The 25,245-nt window shown below is 47.6% G+C and overlaps 1 long non-coding RNA gene across 1 annotated transcript; it reads left to right on the forward strand.

Moving 5' to 3' along the window:
* The first annotated feature begins 487 nt into the window (after nucleotides 1-487).
* On the forward strand, nucleotides 488-24,761 carry LOC140197820 (uncharacterized). The gene is made up of 3 exons (XR_011886030.1): nucleotides 488-592; nucleotides 14,646-14,762; nucleotides 24,177-24,761. It is a non-coding gene; the product is annotated as an uncharacterized lncRNA (long non-coding RNA).
* Nucleotides 24,762-25,245: the final 484 nt, after the last annotated feature.

Here is a 25,245-nt window from a genome sequence, read left to right on the forward strand (position 1 = left end):
AGTACGGTAGAGGGCCAGCTGACGTAGTTTATCTTTATATACAGAAGTTGTGGGGTTTCAATCGCCGTCAGCTTTAGCTCAGTGGGTACTTCGTTTCACCGATATGACATTGTTTCCCCACGGGCGCCGCCTGATGGTTTTTGTTGTTTCAAACCCCCCCCCCGTCACCTCCCCCCAGTAGTGTGGCGGGGCGCGTCATCGTATTGTGCACGCGCACCGCTCCCGCTCGCGCCCCCGCCCCGCTGTTCGCGAGTCGTTCCCTGTAGTTCCGCAGACCGGCAGCGCGAGTTCGGTTCCGGCTCAGGGAAGAAGCTTCACACAAAAGCCGATGAACTGACTGACATCACGAAACAAACGCAACAGCCGCGGAGTGAATTGTGTTCGTGGTGAGAATGATTAATGTTTTGGACCGAGACCCTTCATCAGGATTTAGATGCCAGAATAAAAAGACTGGGGGAGGGGAAGGAGGCCAGCAGGAAGGTGACCGATGAAGCCCGGTGGGTGGGAAAGGTCCAGGGCTGGAGATGGAAGGAATCTGGAAGGAGAGGAGAGTGGACTACGGGAGAAGGGGAAGGAGGAGAGGTGATAAGAGGTAAGAGGCCAAAGTGAGGAAAAGGGGATGGTGGAGGGATTTTTTTGAACCCTAAGGAGAAATTGTGACTCATGCCATCAGGGTGTAGGGTACCCAGACAGAATGTGACTGTTGCGCTTTCGCCCTGAAGGTACAGTAGTCTATTCTTGGTACAAGAGGAGGCCATGGACCTACATGTTGGAACAGATATGGGAAACATAATTAAAACGTTTGACCACCAGCTGGGCCAATGTCGAGGAAGCAGCGTTGGGTGCACTAGACACAATAGACAACCCCAGCAGATTTGCAGGTGAAGTGTTGCCTCCCCTGGAATGGATGTTTGGGGCCCTGAATGGAGGTGAGGGAGGAGGTGAACGGGTAGGTATAGCACTCAGCCCACTCGCAGGGGTAAGTCCCAGGCTGGGAGATTAGTGGGGACTAATGGACAAGAGAATCACGGAGGGAGAGATCCCTTTGGAAAGTGGGGTGGTGGGATCCCTTTGGAGATGGCAAAAGTTGTGGAGGATGATGTGTTGGGTTCAGAGGCTCATGAGGTGATAGGTGAGTGCAAGAGGAACTCTGCAGGTCTGGCAGCGCCTATGGAGAGGAATAAGCAGTTGATGGTTTGGGCCAGTGTCTTTTATCAGGACTGTCATGGGGGTGGGGATGGAAGGTGGTGAAGAGGCAGAGATAGAATGTACCCCTGACTTGTATTTCTATCACAGGCAATACAAAGTTTGGTAGTGTTGTGGATGGTATAGAACTGGGGTTCCCAACCTGGAATCTACCGACTCCTCAGTCAATGGTAGGGGTCCATAGCTTAAAAAAGGTTAGGAACCCCTGGTTTAGAAGATTGCAAAAGTATACAGAGAGATACAGTTCAGTTGCAAATAGTGGCGGAGAAATGACAGAGTTTAACCTGGACAAATGAGAGAGCCATAGAACAGTACAACACAGAAACAGGTCATTTGACCCATCTAGGCTGTGCCAAACTATTAATCTGCCTAGTCCCATTGACCTGCATCTGGACCATAGCCCCTATACCCCTCCCATCCATGTACCTAAACAAATTTCTCTTAAATATTGTAATCAAACCCACAGGCACCATTTCCACTGGCAGCTCGTCCTTTACTCTCACCTCCCTCTGAGTGAAGGAGTTCCCTCTCATGCTCCCCTTAAACTTCCACCTTTCACCCTTAGCCCATGACCTCTGGTTGCAGTCTCACCCAACCTCAGTGGAAAAAGCCTGCTTGCATTTACCCCATCTATACCCCTCATAGGTTGGTATACCTCTGTCAAATCTCCCTTCAATCTTCTACATTCCAGAGAATAAAGTCCTAACATTTTCAACCTTTCCTTATAACTCAGGTCCTCAAGTCCTGGCAACATCCTTGTAAATTTTCTCTGTACTCTTTCAATCTTATTTATATCTTTCCTGTAGGTAGGTGACCAAAACTGCACACAATACTACAAGTTAGGCCTCACAATGTCTTATATAATTTCAACATAACATCCAACCTCCTGTACTCAGTAGTTTGATTTATGAAGGTCAATGCGCCAAAAGCTTTCTTTACAACTCTGTCTACCTGTGACACCACTTTCGAGGAATTATGGATCTGTATTCCCAGATCCCTTTGTTCTACCACACTCCTCTGTGCGCTACCGTTTACTGTGTGAGACCTACCCTGGCTGGTCCTACGAAAGTACAACATCTCACACTTGTCTGCATTAAATTTCATCTGCCATTTTTCACCCCATTTTTCCAGCTGGTCCAGATCCCACTGCAAGCTCCTCGCTGTCCACTACACCCCCAGTCTTGGTGTTATCCACAAATTTGCTGATCCAGTTAACCACATTATCATTGATACAGATGACAAACAACAGAGGACCCAACACCGATCCCTGCGGCCACCACTAGTCACAGGCCTTCAGTCAGGCAACCATCTACTACCACTCCCTGGCTTCTCCTGTGAAGCTAATGCCTAATCCAGTTTACTACCTGATCCTGAATGCCGAGCGACTGAACCTCCTTGACCAGCCTCCCATACGGGTCCTTGTCAAAGGCAAGAGGATTTTCACTTTAGGAATTGAAATAAAGAGAATGGCCAGTCTGGTTCAAACTGACAAGAAGTTGACAGTAACTCAAATAAGCACGTGTTACAACCGTGGTGTGCAGAAGAGCATCTCTGCACGCACAACACATCAAACCTGGAAGAGGATGGGCTACAGCAACAGAAGACCATGAACTCAGTCACCATTTTATCAGATACAGGAGGTATCTAATAAGGTGGCCACTGACTGTAGATCACTTGAAATAGGGTTGGAGGAATGGTGGTTGAATTTCGTTCATTCTATGTGCCACGTTAGACCATAAGACACAGGAGCAGAATTAGGCCATTAAGCCCATCGAGTCGGCTCTGCCATTCCATCATGGCTGATCCCAGATCCCACTCAACCCCATACACCTTCTCGCCATCTCCTTTGATGCCCTGACCAATCACAAATTATTAACTTCTGCCTTAAATATACCAATGGACTTGGTCTCCACTGCAGTCTGTAGCAGAGCATTCCACAGATTTACTACTCTTTGGCGAAAAAAATTCTTCCTTACCCTTGTTCTAAAAGGTCACCCCTCAATTTTGAGGTTGTGCCCTCTAGTTCTGGCTACCCCCACCTTAGGAAACATCCTCTCCACATCCACCCTATCTAGTCCTTTCAACATTCGGTAGGTGTAAAAGAAATTTCCCCCACATTCTTCTAAATTCCAGTGAGTACAGGCCCAAAGCTGCCAAACCTTCCTCATATGTTAACCCCTTCATTTCCAGAATCACCCTCGTGAGCCTTCTCTGGACTCACTCCAATGACAACGCAACCTTTCTGAGACAATACTCCAAGTGCAGCCTAACTGTTGTCCTATAAAGCTTCAGCATTATTTCCTTGCTTTTATATTTTTTCCCCTTGAAATAAATGCCAAAATTGCATTTGCTTTCTTTACCACAGACTCAACCTGTAAATCAACCTCTGGGAGCCTTGCACGAGGACTCCTAAGTTCCTCTGCATCTATGACATTTGAACCTTTTCCCCATTTAGATAATAGTCCACACTATTGTTCCTTTTACCAAAATGCACTTTCATACATTTCCCAACACTGTATTCCATCTGCCACCTTTTTGCCCATTCTTCCAATTTGTCTAAGTCCTGCTGCAATCACATTGCTTCCTCTACACTACCTGCCCCTCCACCAGCCTTTGTATCATCTGTAAACTTTGCCACAAAGCCATCAATTCCATTATCTAAATCATTGACAAACTATATGAAAAGTAGTCCCAATACGGATCCCTGAGGAACTCCACTAGTCACCAGCAGTCAACCAGAAAACATCCCCTTTATTCCCCCTTGCTGCCGCCTGCCTGTCAGCCATTCCTCTATCTATGTCAGTATCTTACCTGTAACATCGTAAGATGTTATCTTGTTAAGCAGCCTCATGTGTGGCACCTTAACAAATGCCTTCTGAAAATCCAAATAACATCCACTACCTCTCTTTTGTCCACCCTGCTTGTTGCTTCCTCGAAGAACTCTTTAACAGATCTGTCAGGCAAGATTTCCCTTCACAAAAACCATGCTGACTTTCACTTACTTTATCATTAGTCTCCAAGTACCTTGAAATCTCGTCCTTAATAATAGACTCCAACATTTCCCAGCCACTGAGGTTAGGCTAACTGGCCCATCGTTTCCTTTCCTTTGCCTTCCTCCCTTCTTAAAGAGTTGTATGATGTGGGTCATCATGGTCTTTCCGTGAGCATGATTGTTCCTGGCAAATTTTTCTACAGAAGTGGTTTGCCATCGCCTTCTTCTGGGCAGTGTCTTTACAAGACAGGTGACCCCAGCCATTATCAATACCCTTCAGAGACGGTCTGCCTGGCGTCAGTGGCCATGTGACCAGGTCTTGTGATCTGCACCGGCTGCTCGTACGACCATCCACCACCTGCTCCCATGGCTTCACGTGACCCTGATCGAAGGGCCAAGCAGGTGCTACACCTTGCCCAAGGGTGACCTGCAGGCTAGTGGAGAGAAGGAGAGCAACCTCCTTTGGTAAAGACACATCTCCACCCCAGGGGGGAGATACATCAAATTCCCAGGTGTGAATATCACCTCCTGTGTTAACCACATTGACACCTCAGACAAGGAAACTCACTGATGCCTCTACTTCCTCAGGAGGCTAAAGAAATGTCCTCACCATTATCGACGCAGCATAGAAAGCATCCTAACTGGATGCAACACAGCCTGGTATGACAATTGCTCTGCCCGTGATGGCAAGGGACCACAGAGAGTTTTGGACACACCTCAACACATCACAGGAACCAGGCTCACCTCTACACTTCTCATTAGCTCAGTAAAGCAGCCAGTGTAATCAAAGACCCCACCAGCCCTGGACCTTCCCTCCCATCGGGCAGGAGATACGAAAGCCTACCAGCAGGTTCAAGAGCAGCTCATACTCCACTCTTTGAGTAGGAATTGAATGGAATCTTGTTGCATTTGACCATAAAGAACAAGTTCCAGGTTTGTTCAGGCTTGATGCTGTGGAGGACTCAGCATAATGTGTTTTATGGGTGGAGGACTGAGGAAACAGAGTGGTGCGAAACTCCCAGCATGACCAGAATATGAAAGCAAGGGTGTAGAGTTAAGGCTTTACAAGGACCTGGTCAGACCTGGCGGGATAGAGGGATGCTCAGTGAGAACAGAGATGAGGAGGAATATCTTTAGCCAGAGGGTGGTGAATCTGTGGAATTTGTTGCCACAGGCAGCAGTGGAGGACAAGTTGTTGGGTATATTTAAGGCCGAGTTGATAAAACCTTAACTGGTCAGGACATGAAGGGTTATTCTGCTCCTTTATCTTATGGTTTTCCTGCACATAATTACCCAAGGTAGGAGGCCTGGGCTGTTAACACATCCGCAATAACAATCGCTGCCAGTAGGGGGAAGCAGAGCTCCAGCTCCCGCCAGCAGACACCCCCGTGAGGCCGCGATGCAACCTGTCAGACACGAAATGAAACTCAGAAACTTTAGGCCTATTTTAAAGGTAGTACAGTGCGCGTGTTCTCCTAAAACCTCAGTGGCATATATGTCAGTGCGGCTGATACACTGATCATTAGAGTAAGATGACGCCTGACTGACTGATATTCCAAAGTTCTCCCATTCTCGTTGCCGTCAGCTTTAGCTCAGTGGGTACTTCGCAGCATCAACTTTGTAAAGTTCGAACCTGTTCCCCCACGGGCGCTGTCTGATGGTTTTTGTTGTTTAAAACCCCGCAGCAGTGCAGCCGGGACCTGTCATCGTGCACACACCGCCCCCGGCCCCGCTGTTCAGGAATCGTTCCTTGCATTCCCTTATCCCGGGTTCGATTCCAGCTCAAGGAAGAAGATTCACACAAAACTCATTGACTGCGCAATGCAAAAGCAATGAAATCCGTCTTAATCATGTTTGGGTAATATGTCTGTTTTGTGTGTGTGGCGAACACATTCTACTTTTGATCACGCAAACACGAGGAATTCTGCAGATGCTGGAAATTCAAGCAACACACATCAAAGTTGCTGGTGAACGCAGCAGGCCAGGCAGCATCTCTAGGAGGACCTGACGAAGGGTTTCGGCCCGAAACGTCTACTATACCTCTTCCTAGAGATGCTGCCTGGCCTGCTGCGTTCACCAGCAACTTTAATGTTTGTTGCTACTTTTGTTCAAATTGATTTATACATTTAACTTAATGAAAGTGTGTGTGAGTAAGACACTACACACATAAACACACACCACACACAGCACAAACATGCACACAACATACACATGCACTCAACACATTCCCACATACACACACAGCACACACATACCACACATACACACATGCACCCAACACACACACACACACAGAACACATTCCCACACAACACACACTCAGCACATACACACACACACACACACACACACACACACACACACACACACACACACACACACACACACACGGATACAACAGAATTCTATCTCCATAAATGAGAGATTTAGACAGAGTGCTGGAGGAACTCAGCATGTCAGGCAGCATCTATGGAGAGGAATAAAAAGTTAACATTTCAGGTAGAGATCCTTCAGCTGGTCTGCGGGGATAGGTGGGGTGATGGTGGGGAGAATGGAACTCTGACAGATACTGACTGTACCTCTATCGCAGACATGGAGAGGGTCAGTAACTTTAAATTCCAGGGAGTCATTACCTCAGAGGACCTGTCCTGGACCCAGCATGGAAGTGCAATTGTGAAGAAGGCACGACAGCACCTCTACCTCCTCAGGAGTCTGCAGAGATTCACCGTGACGTCTGAAACTTTTACGAATTCTATAGATGTGTGGTGGAGAGTGTATTGACTGGCTGCATCACAGCCTGGTATGGAAACAGCAATACCTTTGAACATAAAATCCTGCAAAAGTAATGGATTCGGCCCAGTATAGCACAGGTAAAGCTCTCCAAACCATTGAGCACGTCTACATGAAACACTGTTGTAGGAAAGCAACATCCATCATCAGGACCCCTAACACCAGGACACGCTCTCTTCTCTCTGCTGCCATCAGGAAGAAGGTACAGGAACCTCAGGACTCACACCACCAGGATCAGGAACAGTTGCTACCCCTCGACCATCAGGCTCTTGAACCAAAGGGGATAACTACACTCACTTGGCCATCTATTGAGATGTTCCCACAACCAATGATCTCACTTTAAGGACTCTTTGTCTTGTTATTTCATGTTCTCATTATTTATTGCTATTTATTTATATTTGCATTTGTAGTTTGTTGTCTTCTGCACTCTGGTTGATCCTTCACTGATCCTGTTATAGTTACTATTCTATAGATTTGCTGAGTATGCCCACAGGAAAATGAATCTCAAGTTTGAATATGGTGACATATATGTACTTAGATAATAAAATTTACTTTGAACTTTGAATTTTGGACAGAAACAGGTGGTGTTCTGGAGAGTGTCAAAGTTTGCCAAAGGATACAGTGGGATGTACACCTAGTGGCTACTTTATTAGGTACACCTATACATATGCGAGATAATGCAAATATCTAATCAGCCAATCATGTGGCAGCAACTCAATGCACAAATACATGAAGACATGGTTAAGAGGTTCAGTTGTTGTTCAGACCAAACATTGGAATGGAGAAGGAATGTGATCTAAGTGACTTTGACCATGGAATAATTGTTGGTGCCAGATGGGGTGGCCTGAGTATCTCAGAAGCTGCTCATCTCTGGGATTTTCATGCACAATAGTCTCTAGGGTTTATAGAGAATGGTGTGAAAGACAAAAAAAATCCAGTGAGCGGCATTTCTGTGGACGAAAATGCCTTGTTAACAAGAAAGGTAGGAGGAGAATGCCCAGGCTGGTTTAAGTTGACAGGAAAGCGCCAGTAACTCAAATAACCATGTGTTACAACAGTGGTGTGCAGAAGAACATGATTGAAGGCACAACACATTGAACCTTGAAGTGGACGGGCTACAGCAGCAGAAGACCATGGACATATGCTCAGTAGCCAATTTATTATGTATAGGGGGTACTCAGAGCAGATTAATTGCAAATATCGGCAGAGAAGTGGCAGTTGAATTGAACCCTACCAAATTAGGATTAGATTATGAGGACACGCAGTCCTCTTTTATTGTCATTTAGTAATGCATGCATTAAGAAATGATACAATATTCCTCTGGTGTGATATCACAAAAACACAGGACAGACCAAGGCTGAAAAACTAACAAAACTACATAATTATAACATATAATTACAACAGTGCAATAATACCATAACTTGATGAAGAACAGGCCATAGCACAGTAAAAAAGTTCAAAGTCTCTGGAAAGTCCCACATCTCACGCAGACGGGAGAAGGAAGAAAAACTCTCCCTGCCATGCCCGACCACAGTCCGACTCTGGGTCGTCCGAAAACTTCGAGCCTCCGATCAGCCCTCCGACACCGAGTACCGAGCACCGAGCACCATCTCTATCCAAACAATTCGACCTCAACCTCGGTCGCCAGCAGCAGGCAAAGCCGGGGATTTAGGGGCCTACCCTCCGGAGATTCTTGATCGCCCAGTAACAGTGGCAGCGAACTGGCGTTTCAGAAATTTCTCCAGATGGTCCTCTGTGCTTTCATGTCTGTCTCCATCAAATCAGAATTGTCCACGGCCCCTATTTAACAGAAATGATATCATTTTCACCAGAGACCTGTGCGCAGGGCTCCAGTTTGGGAGATGAAATGTAAAGGGTAGGTTAGTAAATTTATGGATACTTGGTGGAGTTGTGGATAGCACAGAAGACCGTTAAGGAATACAGCATGATATAGATCAGTTGCAGATATGGGCAATAAGATGGCAGATTGAGTTGAAACCGGATAGAAGTGCGGTGTTGCAACCTGGTGGGGCAAATGCAAGGAGACAGTACACTGTTATGGGCAGAACCTTGACGGTGTTGCTGAGCAAGGAGGCCTTGGGATCCAAGTTCATATCTCATTGAAAGTGGCTACACAGGTCGATAGGGTGGTTAAGAAGGCTTATGGAATGCTTGCTTTTATCAGTTGAGGCATTGAGTTCAAAAGTCAGGAGGTTATGTTGCAACTTTATAAAACTCTGGTTCGGCCACATCTGGAGTATTGCACACATTTCTGGTCACGCTGCTGTAGGGACGATGTTGAGGCTTTGGAGAGGGTGCAGGAGAGGTTTACCAGGATGCTGCCTTGTTTAGAGGGCATGTCTTATTCAGAGAGGCTGGATAAACTTGGGTTGTTTTCCCTAGAGCACTGAAGGCTGAGGAGAGATCTGATAGATATTTACAAGATTATGAGAGGCATAGAGAGAGTGGACAGAGAGTATCTGCTTCCCAGGGTAGAAATGTCTAATACCAGAGGACATGCATTGAAGGTGAGAGGGGGTAGGTTCAAAGGGGATGTGAGGGATAAGTTTTTTACTCGGACTGTGGTGGATGACTGGAATGTGCTGCCTGGTACAGTGGTAGAGACAAATACATTAGAGGCTTTTAAGAGGCTTTTGGATTGGCATGTAATGCCCTGGTTCATATTTTTACGGTTATGCTGTATGTATTTCATTTTGGCAGTTCTGTATGAGCAGGCTGTTCTGTTTTCAACTTGTTTGGGTTACTGTTGAAGATAAGAGATGGAGAGAAATGTGTGCCATCCAATTAGGATGGTTGGATTAAGGTTTCTCTGGTGAGGTAGGTCTTGGGCCTTTTGTTCGAGGGGAGATGGAGAGAGAAGACGCTGGGGAGAACTGGTCATAGCATACGATCCGGTGAGAGACCCGTTTGTTCGAGATGGATTGCGAGCGACGTTCGGAAGGTGGTGTGAGCTTTCATGTTGACCGAGGACCCAGCGCGTGAGTGACAGTGAAGTTCAAGATCAGCTCCAACCTGTACACATTTGACTGTTTGATTAGAATGGGCCCTGTTCTTTTTGTTATTCTTTAGTAACCCTTTAATTAAGATTCATACATATAATTCCTTTAGTCGTATGCAATGTGCTGTCTGTTATTTTGTAGTATTAATTTGTAGCAGGGCAGCAAATAACACAGCATCCACACAGACTGAGGACTGGGGGGATCAAGTGTGGCTCAATCTCACGAGTTTGGTGGGGCCAGAGGTTGTCCTCCCTAGACTTACACAGCCAAGGAAACCAGGGTGCTTCAGGCACAGGGATGTGAGGAAGGTGGATGGATATGGACATGTTGTAGCTAGGAGGGATTAGCGTAAGGGGTTTTTTGATTTGTTTTTTAGCTGGTACAGCACAACATTGTGGGCTGAATGGTCTGCTCCTGTGCTTTACTCTTCTATGTTCAGGTAATCTAAGGCTCTTAATGGCTAGATCCTTACAGTGTTGATGTACAGAGGGATCTTTGAGTCCATGCTCACAGCTGGCTACACAGGTTCATACAATGGTAAAGACGCTGTGTGCTACACTTGAGTTTACACCACAGCATTGAGTTCGAGAGTCAGGAAGTTACGTTGCAGCTTTATAAAACTCCGGTTAGGCTGCATCTGGAGTATTGTTCAGTTCTGGTTACCTCATTGTAGGAACAATATTTAAAGTTCAAAGTAAATTTTACTATCAAAGTACATATAGGTCACCATATACAGCCCTGAGATCAGAATCAGAATCAGGTTTAATATCACCGGCATACAATATATAGAGGAATTTGTTGTCTTTGCCACAGCAGTACAATGCAATACACAATAACAGAAAAAAACAGTGAATTACAGTAAACATACATATTTAAAATAGTTAAATTAAGTTAGAAATAAAAAAAAGTAGTGAGGTAGTGTTCATGGGTTCAATGTCCATTCACATATCAGATGGCAGAGAGAAAGAAGCTGTTCCTGAATCATTGTGTGTGTGTCTTCAGGCTCCTGTACCTCCTTCCTGATAGTAGCAATGAAAACAAGGCATGACCTGGGTGGTGGGGTCCTTAATGATGGATGCTGCCTTTTTGAGGCATCGCTCCTTGAAGATGTCCTGGATACTACGGAGGCCAGTGCCCATGATGGAGCTGACTGAGTTTACAACTCTCTGCAGCTGATTTCCACCCTGTGCAGTGACCCCCCCCCCACCATCCCCCATCACCACACCAGATAGTGATGCAGCTGGTTAGAATGCTCTTCTCAGTACATCTGTAGAAGTTTGTAAGTGTCTTTGGTGACAAACCAAATCTCCTCAAACTGCGAATGAAATAGAGCCGCTGTCATGCCTTCTTTGTAGCTGTGTCAGTATGTTGGGACCGGGTTAAATCCTCGGAAGTATTGACACCCAGGAACTTGAAATCGCTCACTCTTTCCAATTCTGATCCCTCTATGAGGACTGGTGTGTTTTCCCTCGTCTCATCCTTTCTGAAGATTCACTTTCTTGTGGTCAAACTCAATAAATCTGTAGAATCAATGAAAGACCGCACCAACTAAAGTGTCCAACCAGAGTGCAAAAGACAACAAACTGTGCCAATACAAAAAGTAATAAATAATAACCAATAAATTAATAAGCAATACTGTAACTACCAATATATGTGGAGGCTTTGGACAGGGTGCGAAAGAGGTTTAGATTTATTCTGATTCAGGTTGATTTATGACGTACACATTGAAACATGCAGTGAAATACATTTTTTACGGTCACCCTCTACAGAAGGATGCGCCACTGTGTTGCTCTCTACAGAAGGACATGTCACTGTGTCACTCTCTACAGAAGGACGTGCCACTGTGTTGCCCTCTACAGAAGGACGTGTCACTGTGTTGCTCTCTACAGAAGGACGTGTCACTGTATTGCTCTCTATGGAAGGAGATGCCACTGTGTTGCTCTCTACAGAAGGACATGCCACTGTGTTGCTCTCTGGAGAAGGACGTGTCACTGTGTCACTCTCTACAGAAGGACGTGCCACTGTGTTGCTCTCTATGGCAGGACGTGCCACTGTGTTGCTCTCTATGGCAGGACATGCCACTGTGTTGCTCTCTATGGCAGGACATGCCACTGTGTTGCTCTCTATGGCAGGCCTGTGTCTGAGTGTCGCTGTTCTTGATGCTCATGGAGGATGTTACCGAATTTTTTCCTTGTGGGCGATATGTTAGTTTTTGTGTTGGGGGGTAGTTGGGGGTTTGGGGGTTTTTGTTTCTTTTTATTTTTTTGTGTGGGGGATGGGTTTGATTTTTTTTCTTCAAGGACCATCATGGTTTTTCTGTTCTGTGGCTGCCTGGAGAAGACGAGTGTCAGGGATGTATTCTGCATACGTACTTCAATCCTAAAATGAGCCTTTGGATCTTCGCACCCAAGGGTGTACGGAGGGCAGACTGCCACGCAATCCGGCACCAACACAGCCTTGCTCGGCAGAACAACACAGAACACCGCCGAATAGAGTGTACCAAGTGACAAAGCGACAGCAATGATACAAGCCCCATTGCTCCCAAACCCACAGTCCTCCCTCTAACCCCGGGACAGCCGTCTCCAGCCTTCAGCCTTCAGTGGTCAGTCGTGGTCTCACAGACATTGGGGCCTCCGCTTCCCCAACGCACTTGCAGAGATTCACAGTCTAAGGGCTGCCTGGATTAGAGGGTATGAACTATAAGACCATAAGATATAGGAACAGAAACAGGTCATTCAGCCTATCGAGACCGCTCCACCATTCCATCATGGGCTGATCCAATTCTTCCAGTCATCCCCACTCCCCTGCCTTCTCCCCATACCCTTTGATGCCCTGGCTAATCAAGAACCTATCTACCTCTGCCTTAAATGCACCCAATGACTTGGCCTCCATAGCCGCACATGGCAACAAATTCCACAGATTTACCACCCTCCGACTAAAATAACTTCTCCACATCTCTGTTCTAAAATGGACGTTCTTCAATCCTGAAGTCGCGCCCTCTTGTCCTAGAATCATCTACCATGGGAAATAACTTCGCCATATCTAATCTGTTCAGGCCTTTTAACGTTTGGAATGTTTCTATGAGATCCCCCCTCATTCTCCTGATCTCCAGGGAACACAACCCAAGAGCTGCCAGAGGTTCCCCATACGGTAACCCTTTCATTCCTGGAATCGTTCTTGAGGATCTTCTCTGAACCCTCTCCAATGTCAGTATATTCTTTTGAAAATATGGAGCCCAGAACTGCGCACAGTGCTCCGTGTGGTCTCACCGGTGCCTTGTGTCAGGAGAGGCTGGACAAATGAGGGCTGTTTCCTCTGCTGATGAGCGACCTAATAGAGCTTTATCAGATTATGTGACACGTGCACGGGGTAGACAGTCCGTATCTTTTTCCCAGGGTGGGAAGCTTAAACACCAGAGCTGAAGGGAGATTGTTCAAGGGTGTACGGGGCAAGTTTTTTTATATAAACAGAAAATGCTGGGTGCCGGGCATGTACGGGATATTGTGTAGACGGAAGGATTACCTTAGGTTAATTTGTTTACCTCGATTACTTAATTCGACACAATATTGTGGGTGGAGAGGTCTGGTCAGCATGGATAAGATGGGCTGAAGGGCCTGTTTCTGTGCTATATAGGTCTGTGATGACACAGGAGACTGCTGACGCTGGACCAGAATGTGCCAGAGGGTCAGTGGGTCAGGCAGCATCTGTGAGAGGGAATGACCAGACACCCACACACTCCTCCCACTGGGTCCCCCCCAAACTGTTCCCATCGGCTCCCCCCACCTCCGTTATCAGCTTCCATTCTCCACCTTCTTCTCCTTTCAGATCCCACCGTCTGCAGTTCTTTGTCTCCTGGATCCACCCATCACCTCCCAGCCTCTGTCACTATCCCCTCCCTCCCCTCCTCCATCTCCCCACTACCTCTCCTCACCCAGATCCACCCATCACTTCCCACCCTCTGTCTCTATCCCCACTCTCCCCTCCTCCATCTGTCCATCTCCTCTCTTCACCTGGATCCACCCATCACCTCCCAGCCTCGGTTACTATTCCCTCTCTCCCCTCCTCCATCTGTCCATCTCCCCTCCTCACCTGGATCCACCCATCACCTCCCAGCCTCTGTCACTATTCCCACTCTCCCCTCCTCCATCTGTCCATCACCCCTCCTCACCTGGATCCACCCATCACCTCCCAGCCTCTGTCACTATTCTCACTATCCCCTCCCTCCATCTGTCCATCACCCCTCCTCACCTGGATCCACCCATCACCTCCCAGCCTCTGTCACTATTCTCACTATCCCCTCCCTCCATCTGTCCATCACCCCTCCTCACCTGGATCCACCCATCACCTCCCAGCCTCGGTCACTATTCCCACTATCTCCTCCCTCCATCTGCCCATCTCCCCTCCTCACCTGGATCCACCCATCACCTCCCAGTCTCTGTCACTATTCCCACTATCCCCTCCCTCCATCTGCCCATCTCCCCTCCTCACCTGAATCCACCCATCACCTCCCAGCCTCTGTCACTATTCCCACTCTCCCCTCCTCACCTGGATCCACCCATCACCTCCCAGCCTCTGTCACTATTCCAGTCTAGTTGAAGGGGTCCTAACCCAAAATGTCTTTCTATTTCGCTCCACAGAAGCAGCCTGACCTGCTGAGTTCCTCCGGCATCCTGATTCCTGCCCTGTGACGCTGTGGCCCCAGCAGTGCCTCGATGAGGCTTTGGTTGTGTATTTACAGTGTATTGGCATTTACGGTAAGAGATTCCGAGTGCAGGGAGAGGACATCTCCCTGGTCAGCGACGTGCGGGGTTGGAGGGGTAATCGGCTGTTGAGAATTGCCCCCTGGGGCGTGGGTGAAGGGTGGAGTCTGAGGGAGGGGGGGGAATGGAACAGGATTAGCATGGGATGAGTTGGTGACTCCGTCTCTGAGTTCAATGGACTACTGGATATCGCAAGACTGGAGGGATAATGGAAGGTACTCACCCTCTCTCACACACACACACACACACGGTGGTTCAGAAACTCCTTCACCAACCCAGGCTCCCTTCAGGCCCCGCTTACAGCCACAGGGGTATTGTCAGTACTACACTCTGCTGAACATGCACAGCCTTTGAGGGGAGAGAAGTCCTTCTGGGTGAAAGGACCTGTTAAACTTCAGGAACCCCAGAGTTCTGGGACCCTAATAGACTGGTGGGGAGCCAACCTCAGAGTCGTGCAGGGGTCTGTAAGGAGACCCAGAGCTTGCCTCATCCTCCTCGTACGTTTTCAGCGAGTCACCCCTCCTGACCCCTCTCTCATTCTGTCCTCCAAGAGCAGATCATTCACTGAATGTTCCTGTCCCCAGCTGTAATGCCCCTCCCCTTGTATGACGGCGCGTTGAATTACTCGAGATTACAGCCACTGCCCGGGCTGGAACAGGGCAGGCCAACAGTGAGGAAGTTATCAAGGAAATAGGTGAGGCCGCCTGTGGTATTTTTAGGCTGGAGACAGGCACAGGGCCCATACCTGACTCTGAGAGCGCTATCTGGGCAGTGTTCCCGCTATACGGGAAGAAGCCCTGCTGTTCCACCGTCCTGGAACTACAACGTCGCTCTGCATGGGCGGCCAGTGTGAGGCAGAGACCATGTGATAGGCTGGTGCACAGGAAGGTCACACACACACACACACACACACACACACACACACACACACACACACACACACACACACACACGTACAGGGACCTGGAGAAGGGTCTCGGCCAGAAACGTCGACTGTTTATTCATCTCCACAGATGCTGCCTGACCTGCTGAGTTCCTCCAGCATTTTGTGTGTGTCACTCTGGATTTCCAGCATCTGCAGAATCCCTTTTGTTTGTGACGCATATGTACTTGTACAGAAATAGACTTACACCTCCCTACTTACATGTGTGTGCGCGCGCACACACACACACACACACACAGACACACACACACACAGTTGTACAGAAACGGACTCACACATACATACAGAGACACGCACACTCACTCACATTTACATTCAAAGTTCAAAATAAATTTATTATTAAAGTATGTACGGTGTATCTCACCATATGCGACCCTGAGGTTTATTTTCTTGTGGGCATTCACAGTAGGACAAAGAAACACAACAGAGAAATGGCGAAACAGCGTCGTTGTTGGCATCACACTTTACAGTACCGGTGACCCGGGTTCAATCGCCACTGCTGCCTGTACGTCCTCCCTGTGACCGTGTGTGTGTTTCCTCCGGGTGCTCTAGTTTCCTCCCACAGACCAAAGATGTATTGGTCGGTAGGTTAATTGGTCATTGTAAATTGTCCTGTGATTGGGCTGGGATTAAATCGGGGGATTGCTGGTGAATTGGTCATTATAAATTGTCCTGTGATTAAATCGGGGGATTGCTGGTTAATTGGTCATTGTAAATTGTCCTGTGATTAAATCGGGGGATTGCTGGGCGGAATAGCTCAAGGCGCCAGACAGACCTATTTCGTGCTGTATCTCAATAAATAAATAAATCGGTGGCAAATATTGTCAGCTGGGGTTGAAGATTTTCTCGAGACCAAAGCAACGGACAAAAGCAAAGTGGTGTACAGGACCACCTGTGGAGACTGCAGCAAGAACTACATCGGGCAGGCAGGACGTAAACTCTCAACACAAACTGGTGGTACAGAGATACGATCCACTGTCACTGATCTCGGTACATGAAGACCGAGAGGGACACCATGATAACTGAGACACAGTGGAGGTTCTGGCACAGGGAAACATGAAGCAGGGACAAGAATTTTTAGAAGCATGGTTCTCTTCTGACAACTCCATAGACAAACATACCGAAATCGACGGCATCTACAAACCCCTAAGAGCCAAAAAAATGTGAGCCAATAGAATTCAAAGGTCAACTGAAGGGGTAGCCAATCAGGACTGAGGCAAGCAAACAGGTGACTATATAAATGCGAGCACTCCCAGGGAGAAACACCAATAACTGTGCATTGAGGATGTCACCTCGACTGGTGATGAAATGTCTGCAAGCTAATTGTCAAGCTCGGTGAATACCGCAACATCATAATACAATAGAATCAATGAAAAACAACACTCAGACAAAGACTGGACAAAGAATGTGCAGAAGAAGACAAACTGCAAGTCCGGTTTAAGATGGAGCCACTGAAGGTGAGTGACAGCTGACTGGTGGTTCAAAAGGCAAGAAATTTGACTAGAAAACATAATTAATTACACCCTTTCTGAAGTAAATTGTGGTAAACTATCACCACAAACAAGGGAGAGGAGAGTGAAGGTGGAGCTGATTGGACAGATGAGCCGTGTAGGTGCATCGCGACGTTGAAGCTGAATGTGTTCAAGATGGAGTTGGAGTGAGTGATTCAGAGAGGAGGAGTGTATCAGAGGAGTTTCCATGCTCGTCCAACTAACCTGGGTGTGAGGTTGGGTCACTGTAAGCGCTGAGCCGATTTGGAGGGGTCGAGGACAGTTTCAGGCTGGGCAGCAAGGTTTAGGCCCAGAGCGTATCGCTGCGGTGGGAACCAGGTCCTAATGCGCAGCACGGCCCGGTGTCTGGACAATTTAAACACCGGCCCAGATAGACTGGAAAGGCGGGGTGCCAAAACCAGAGTAGGAGGTCAGGTCAATTTCCCTCACTCTCCTGTGACGTTCACTCCTCTCTCCACGGCATTGAGGCTGGAAGACTGCCCCGGCTGCTGTGCTTTGTGTCTGCGAGCTTTGGGGTGACTTGCCCTGATAGTATGATGAACTGAGACTGAGGCTTTGGGCCTACTCTGGGCTGCTCCGGGGATTTGGGTCTAAGGACTCAATTTGGAACGCTGTTGCTTGCTTCTATTGTTTCCATGATTTGTGTTCCTGTCTCTTTCTCTGCTCACCGGGTGTTGGTCTTTGTTTTAACTGGGTTCTTTCAGACTTCTTGCTTTGTGGCTGCCTGTAAGCAGACAAATCCCAAAACTGTATAATTTATACATACTTTTTTAGTAAATGTATTCTGAATCCCTTGAACCCGGATAAATACAAAGAAACAAATAATAATAAATAAATCGATGCTGCCTGGATGAGAGAGCATGTCTTATGAGGATAGGTTGAGTGAGCTGGGGCTTTTCTGTCTGGAGTGAAGCAGGATGAGAGGTGACTTGAAGGAGGTGTACAAGATGATAGAGACATCGATCAAGAGACCTTCTCGTAGGGCGTAAAGGGCTAATACAGCAGGGCATAATTTTAAGGTGATTGGAGGAAAGTGTGGGGGCGGGGGGGAGACGCTCCTCTACCTCGGTGAGACCCATCGAAAGTCTGTGGACCGCTTTGTCGAGCACCTCTGCAGCATCCACCACAAGTGGGACTTCCCGGTGCCCAAGCATTTTAATTCCCATTCCCAGTCCCATTCTGATGCATCAGTCCGTGGCCTCCTCTCACGCCAGGATGAGGCCACCTTCAGGGTGGAAGAGCAACACATTATATTCCGTCTGGGTAGCCCCCAACAAATTCCCCAACCCCCCCCCTTCGACTATTCCCCACTTTGACATTTTACCTCTTCTCATCTGCCTATTACCTCCCCCTGGGTCCCCTCCCCTTTCTCCTATGGTCCACTCTCCTCTCCTATCAGATTCCTTCCTCTCCAGCCCTTGACCTTTCCCACCCACCTGGCTTCACCTGTCACCTCCCAGTTTCCCCTTCCACCCCCACCCCCCAACCTTTTCATTCAGGCATCTTCCCCCTTCCTTCTCAGTCCTGGAGAAGGGTCTTGGCCTGAAACGTCGACAATCTATTCTTTTCCATAGTTGATGTCTGACCTGCTGAGTTCCTCCAGCGTTTTGTGCTTTGACAGTAGAGGTAATATTTTTAATACAGAGGGTGCCCAGAATGTCCTGCCAGGGGTGGTGGTAGAGGCAGATACATTAGGGACATTTAGAAATTCTCAGATAATCATATGGATGATAGAAAAATGGAGGGATGGGTTAGATTGATCTTAGAGTAGATTATGTTAGCACCATATTGTGGGCCAAAGAGCCTGTAATTTTCTATATTCTGTGTTCTATGAGAGGAGGCCCAGACCTTCTTATGCCCTGATTTCCCTTTCTCCTTTCTGTCCCAGTCATGTTGAAATCAGATGTAAGCTGCCTGCTGAGGGGCGAGGGGGCTGCAGAGGGGGAGTAGGAATGTGGTTACGGACTCATCTGTAATCACACTGAACCTGTGGTGTGTGACTGTACCCCAGGTGTCAGGGAACTCCGCAAAGTTTGTCCAAACTGTTCAGGAGTGTGTGTGTGTGTGTGTGTGTGTGTGTGTGTGTGTGTGTGTGAAATGTGAATGTGAGTGTTTCGGTTTATCTCGCGTGTATGAACTTATATATGTGGAGTTATGCTTGGTGGCCACCTCATTTGGTACACCTGTACACCTGCTCATTAAGCAAATATCTAATCAGCCAATCACATGGCAGCAACACAATGTATAAAAACATGCAGACATGGTCAAGAGGTTCAGTTGTTGTCCAGACCAAACATCAGAATGGGGAAGAAATGTGATCTAAGTGATTTTGACCGTGGGTTGATAGTTGGTGCCAGACAGGGTAGTTCGAGGATTTTAGAAACTGCTGATCTGGGGTTTTCACACACAATGCTCTCTAGAATTTACAGAGAATGGTACGAAAATCCAAAAAGATAGCCAGTGAAAAGCCTTGTCAATGAGAGAGGTCAGAGGAGAACGGCCAGGCTGGATCAAGCTGACAGGAAATTAGTGGCAGTTCTTGAGGGCGAAAATGCCTTGTTAATGAGAGAGGTCAGAGGAGAACGGCCAGGCTGGATCAAGCCGACTGGAAATTAGTGACAGTTCTTGAGGGCGAAAATGCCTTGTTAAAGAGAGAGGTCAGAGGAGAATGGCCAGGCTGGATCAAGCTGACTGGAAATTAGTGGCAGTTCTTGAGGGCGAAAATGCCTTGTTAAAGAGAGAGGTCAGAGGAGAACGGCCAGGCTGGATCAAGCCGACTGGAAATTAGTGGCAGTTCTTGAGGGCGAAAATGCCTTGTTAATGAGAGAGGTCAGAGGAGAATGGCCAGGCTGGATCAAGCTGACTGGAAATTAGTGGCAGTTCTTGAGGGCGAAAATGCCTTGTTAATGAGAGAGGTCAGAGGTTCAAGCTGACAGGAAGGTGACAGTAACACAAATAACCACGTTTTACAACAGTGGAGTGCAGAAGAGCATCTCTGAATGCACAATATGTCAAACCTTGACGTGGATGGGCTACAGCAATGGAAGACCAGGAACATACTCTCAGTGACCACTTTATTAAGTACAGGAGGTAGCTAATGAAGTGGTCACTGACTGTATATGCCCCGTCTCTGTACCCAACAATCTAGTCTATCTGGGTTGACGTTTAAACTGTCCAAGCACCGAGTGGTGCTGTGGTCCAGGAGCCAGATCCAGGCACCCCAATCTGCCTGGGCCTGTCCGCCCAAAGCCATTCTCAATCTCATCAAATCAGCTCGGTATTTGGAGCGACTGGATCTGACCTCCTGCCCGGGTTAGGTGGACGGGCATCGAAACTTTCCTACGTAGACTCCTCCCCAGATCGCTCACTCCATCTCCGGTAGCCATGCGAACTCCGTTTGCGAACCCGGCTGAAACACGCGCTGCCTAGCAATGCTCCAGCGTGGCTCATATCCCGAACCAGCGTCGCCCCCACCTGCCTCCTCGCTGTCTGCGGCGATAGTCCTCCGCAATTTGCTTCAGCAAAGATGCTGCAAGGAATGTTTCTAGTCGAAACCCTCGCATTATGATTTAGCAGGGAGCTGTCGCACATCTTCAGAAGAGCCATCTTAAACTGGAAACTCAAACTCAATTTGCTAATTATTTATTATTATTACTTTGCTTGTTTTTGTTGTTTCTTTGTATTTTCTCTGAATGCCTGCAAGCAAACGAATCTTAGTGTTTTATATGGTGACAGAGATAATAAATTTACTTTGAACTTTGAACTTATGATCTTCCCTGCCCCAGAAGACGATGAAGGCCAGATCAATAGGATAGATAAATATATAAATATTTGAATGATTGGTGGAGGGAGGGTGTTGCTAGGGTGACAAGTAACCTATATGGGAGTGGAGATGAGGCCTGGGGCAGATCATGGAATGGGACAGTCTTGAGGGGCCGAATGGCCTCCTCCTGCTCCTGTTTCTTTGTGCTCCCTTCCAAAATCAGATCTATTATCATTGACCTATGCTGTGAAGTTTGTTATTTTTGTGGCAGCGGTACAGTGCAAGACATTAACAAATTACTACAAAGGTTACTTAAAAATTACTACAAAAATTGCTTAAAAATTATTGCAATGGTTCAAAAAGGTTCAATTTAATATCTGAAATTTACACAGTATACAACCTGAAATTCTTACTCTTCACAGACATCCATGAAACAAGAACCCCATAAAATGAATGATAGAAACTTCAGAACCCCCAAAGTCCCCCTCCCCCTCCCACACACAAGCAGCAGCAGAAACACCAACTCCCCCCAGACCCCACCAGAAGCATCGACCCTCCACACCCCACCAGCAGAAGCATCGACCCCCTCACACCCCACCAGCAGAAGCATCGACCCCCTCACACCCCACCAGCAGAAACACCGACCCCCCCACACCCCACCAGCAGAAGCATCGACACTCCCCACACCTCACCAGCAGAAGCACCAATTCCCCCACACCTCACCAGCAGAAGCACCGACCCCCCCACACCCCACCAGCAGAAGCACCGACCCCCCCACACCCCACCAGCAGAAACACCGACCCCTATCCCATCAGCAGAAACATCGACCCCCTCCACACCCCACCAGCAGAAACACCAACCCCTCCACACCCCACCAGCAGAAACTCCGACCCCTCCACACCCCACCAGCAGAAGCACTGACCCCCCCCACACCCCACGAAAAGAAGCATTGACCCCCCATACCCCACCAGCAGAAGCATCGACCCCCCACACCCCACCAGCAGAAGCATCGACCCCCACACACACCCCACCAGCAGAAGCACCAACTCCCCCACACCCCACCAGCAGAAGCATCGACCCCCACACACACCCCACCAGCAGAAACATCGACACTCCCCCCCCCACACCCCACCTTGAAAGAAATAGCAAAAGCCCCCAGAGAGACCTTGATGTAAAGTTCATCAAAAACTATAGCCCATAAACATGAGACCATAAGACACAGGAGCAGCATAAGGCCATTTGTCTCATCGAGTCTGCTCCACTGTTTCATCATGGCTGATCCAATTGTCCTCTCAGCCCCAATCTCCTCCCCGTATCCCCTCATGCCCTGACGAATCAAGAATCTATCAACCTCTACCTTAAATATACATACAGACTTTGCCTCCACAGCCACCTGTGGCAAAGAATTCCACAGATTCACCACTCTCTGCCTAAAGAAATTTCTCCTCATCTCCGTTCCAAAAGGACACCCCTCTATTCTGAGGCTGTGTCCATCATAGGAAACATCCTCTCCACACCCACAGTATCGACGTCTTTCATCATTCGATTGGTTTCAGTGAGGTTACCCCTGATTCTTCTGAATTCTAGTGAATTCTGGCCCAGAGCCATCAAACGCTCTTTAACTGACAAGCCTTTCAATCGTGGAATAATTGTGGAACCTCATTTGACCTTTTCCAGTTTCAGTACATCCTTTTTAGATAAGGGGCCCAAAGCTGCTCACAATACTCCAAGTGAGGCCCCACCAGTGATTTATAAAGTCTCAACATTGCATCCTTGCTTTTATATTCTAGTCCTCTTAAAATGAATGTTAGCATTGTATTTGCCTTCCTCATCACTGATTCAACCTGCAAATTGACCTTTAGAGAACCCTGTGCAGAGACTTCCAGGCCCCTTTGCACCTCAGTTTTTTGTTTTCTCTCCATTCTGAAATGCATGACCATACACTTCCCGACACTATATTCCATCTGCCACTTCTTTGTCCATCCTCCTAATCTAAGTCCTTCTGTAGCCTCCCTACTTCCTCAAAACTACCTGCCCCTCCACCTGTCTTCATATCGTCTGCAAACTTTGCAACAAAGCCATCAATTCCATCATCCAAATGATTCACATATAATGTAAAAAGAATTGGTCCCAACACAGACCCCTGTGGAACACCACCAGTCACCAGCAGCCAATCAGAAGAGGCTCTCTTTATTCCTACTCTTTGCCTTCTGTCAGTCAGCCACTGCTTCATCCAAGCTAGAATTTTTCCTGTAATACCATGGGCTCGTAGCTTGTTAAGCAGTCTCACATGTCGCAACTTGTCAAAGGCCTTCTGAAAACCCAAGTACACACCATCAACTGATTCTCCTTAGTCTAACCTGCTTGTTATTTCTTCAAAGAATTCCAACAGATTTGTCAGGCAAAATTTTCCCTTGAGGAAACCATGCTGACTATAGCCTATTTTACCAAGTACACTGAGACCTCATCCTTAATGGTCAACTCCAACATCTTCCCAACCACTGGGGTCAGGCTAACTGACCTATTGTTTCCTTTCTTCTTCCTCTCTCCCTTCTTGAAGAGTGGAGTGACATTTGCAATTTTCCAGTCTTCCAGAACAATTCCACAATTTAGTGATTCTTGAAAAATCATTACTAATGCCTCCACAATCTCTTTAGCTACTTCTTTCAGAGCCTTTGGAGTGTAGTCCATCTGGTCCAGGTGACTTATCTATCTTCAGATCTTTCAGTTTCCCAAGAACCTTCCCTCTTGTAATGGCAGCTTCACACACTTCGTGACTTCAGACATTTGGAACTTGCACCATACTGTTAGTGTCTTCCACAGTGAAGACTGATGCAAAATACTTACTCAGTTCATCCACCATTTCCTTGCCCCCCCCCCATTACTACCCCTCCAGTATCATTTTAACCCAGTACTTCAGTATCTCATTTAGGCTCTCTCTCTCCATCGAGAGGGAGAGTTCTCTCCTGAAACAACGAGAGTGGAGACCAGCAACTCACTGTTCTGATGCTATGAGCTCTTTCCCAGCTCCTTACTTCACCACTCTCCCTCTCCAGGTTCCACCCATCATCTACCAACCTGTACTTCTTCCTCCCCTCCACCCACCTCCTTACTCTGACTTGCCATTTCTTTTTCCAATCCTGATGAAGGGGTTTGTCCCAAAACATTGACTTGTTCATTCATTTCCATAGATGCTGCCTGACCTGCTGAGTTCCTCCAGCATTGTGTGTGTGTGTCACAACTGTGCATGTTGCTTCTCCAATTCTCCTGACTAGAGGACCGACAGGCTGTCACTCACCATCAAAAGGGAGAGATCTTTTGAGTACAGGGGCCTTCTCCCGACAGCAGCGCCCACCACCTGCTGTCCCAATGTTTCAGCAACCTACAACGCCTCAGCTGGCGAAATCGGTGAGGAACTGGGTCATCTACAAGACCACTCCCTGAGGACTCTCATCGTCCAGGCCGTTCCTGGAGACAGTGAAGGGCTAGGCCACTCAGCCAGGTTGAAGAGCCACCACTTGTGAAGAACCATAGTTCGAACTGTACATCACGAACTCCGACAGAACCCCAACCTCTTTGAAAAGAAAAGAGAGGCAAAAGCAAAGAAAAATAAGCTGAAGAAGTTGCCTGGCTCTTCAAAAACTGCTGTCGCCACGGTCAGTCACGCCTCCTTAAAATAAATAAATAATTCAACCAAGGAAGAGTGAGGTAGTGTTCATGGACCATTCAGAAATCTGGTGGTGCAGGGGGGGATCTGTTCGTAAAACGTTGAGTGTGTGTCTTCAGTCTCCTGTACCTCCTCCCTGATGGTAGCAATGAGAAGAAGGGCTGTCTCCAGAGGTGAGGTCCTTAGTGATGGATGCCAGCAGCTAGAGGCATTGCCTTTTAACGCTGTGTTTGATGATGGGGAGGGTTGTGTCTGTGATGGAGCTGGCTGCCTTTACAACCCTTTACAGCCCCTAACAATCCTGTGCTTTGGAGCTCTCCACAAGTCTTAGGTGATGTATCAAATCCCTTCAGACTCCTACCGAAGTATAACCGCTGGCCATACCTATCAACAGTCGACGTTTCGAGCCGGGACCCTTCATTAGAACTGGTGATAGGTCATTGCCTGAAACGTCGACTGTTGATTCATTTCTATAGGGGCTGAGCTCCTCCAGTATTTTGTGTGCGTTGCTCTCGATTTACAGCATCTGCCAAATCTCATTTGTTGGGGCTGTGCCAACCCCTTGTTCAGGGTTGTGTCAGTATGTTGGGCCC

Source organism: Mobula birostris, chromosome 5, assembly GCF_030028105.1.
Source record: "Mobula birostris isolate sMobBir1 chromosome 5, sMobBir1.hap1, whole genome shotgun sequence".
Lineage (NCBI taxonomy): Eukaryota > Metazoa > Chordata > Chondrichthyes > Myliobatiformes > Myliobatidae > Mobula > Mobula birostris.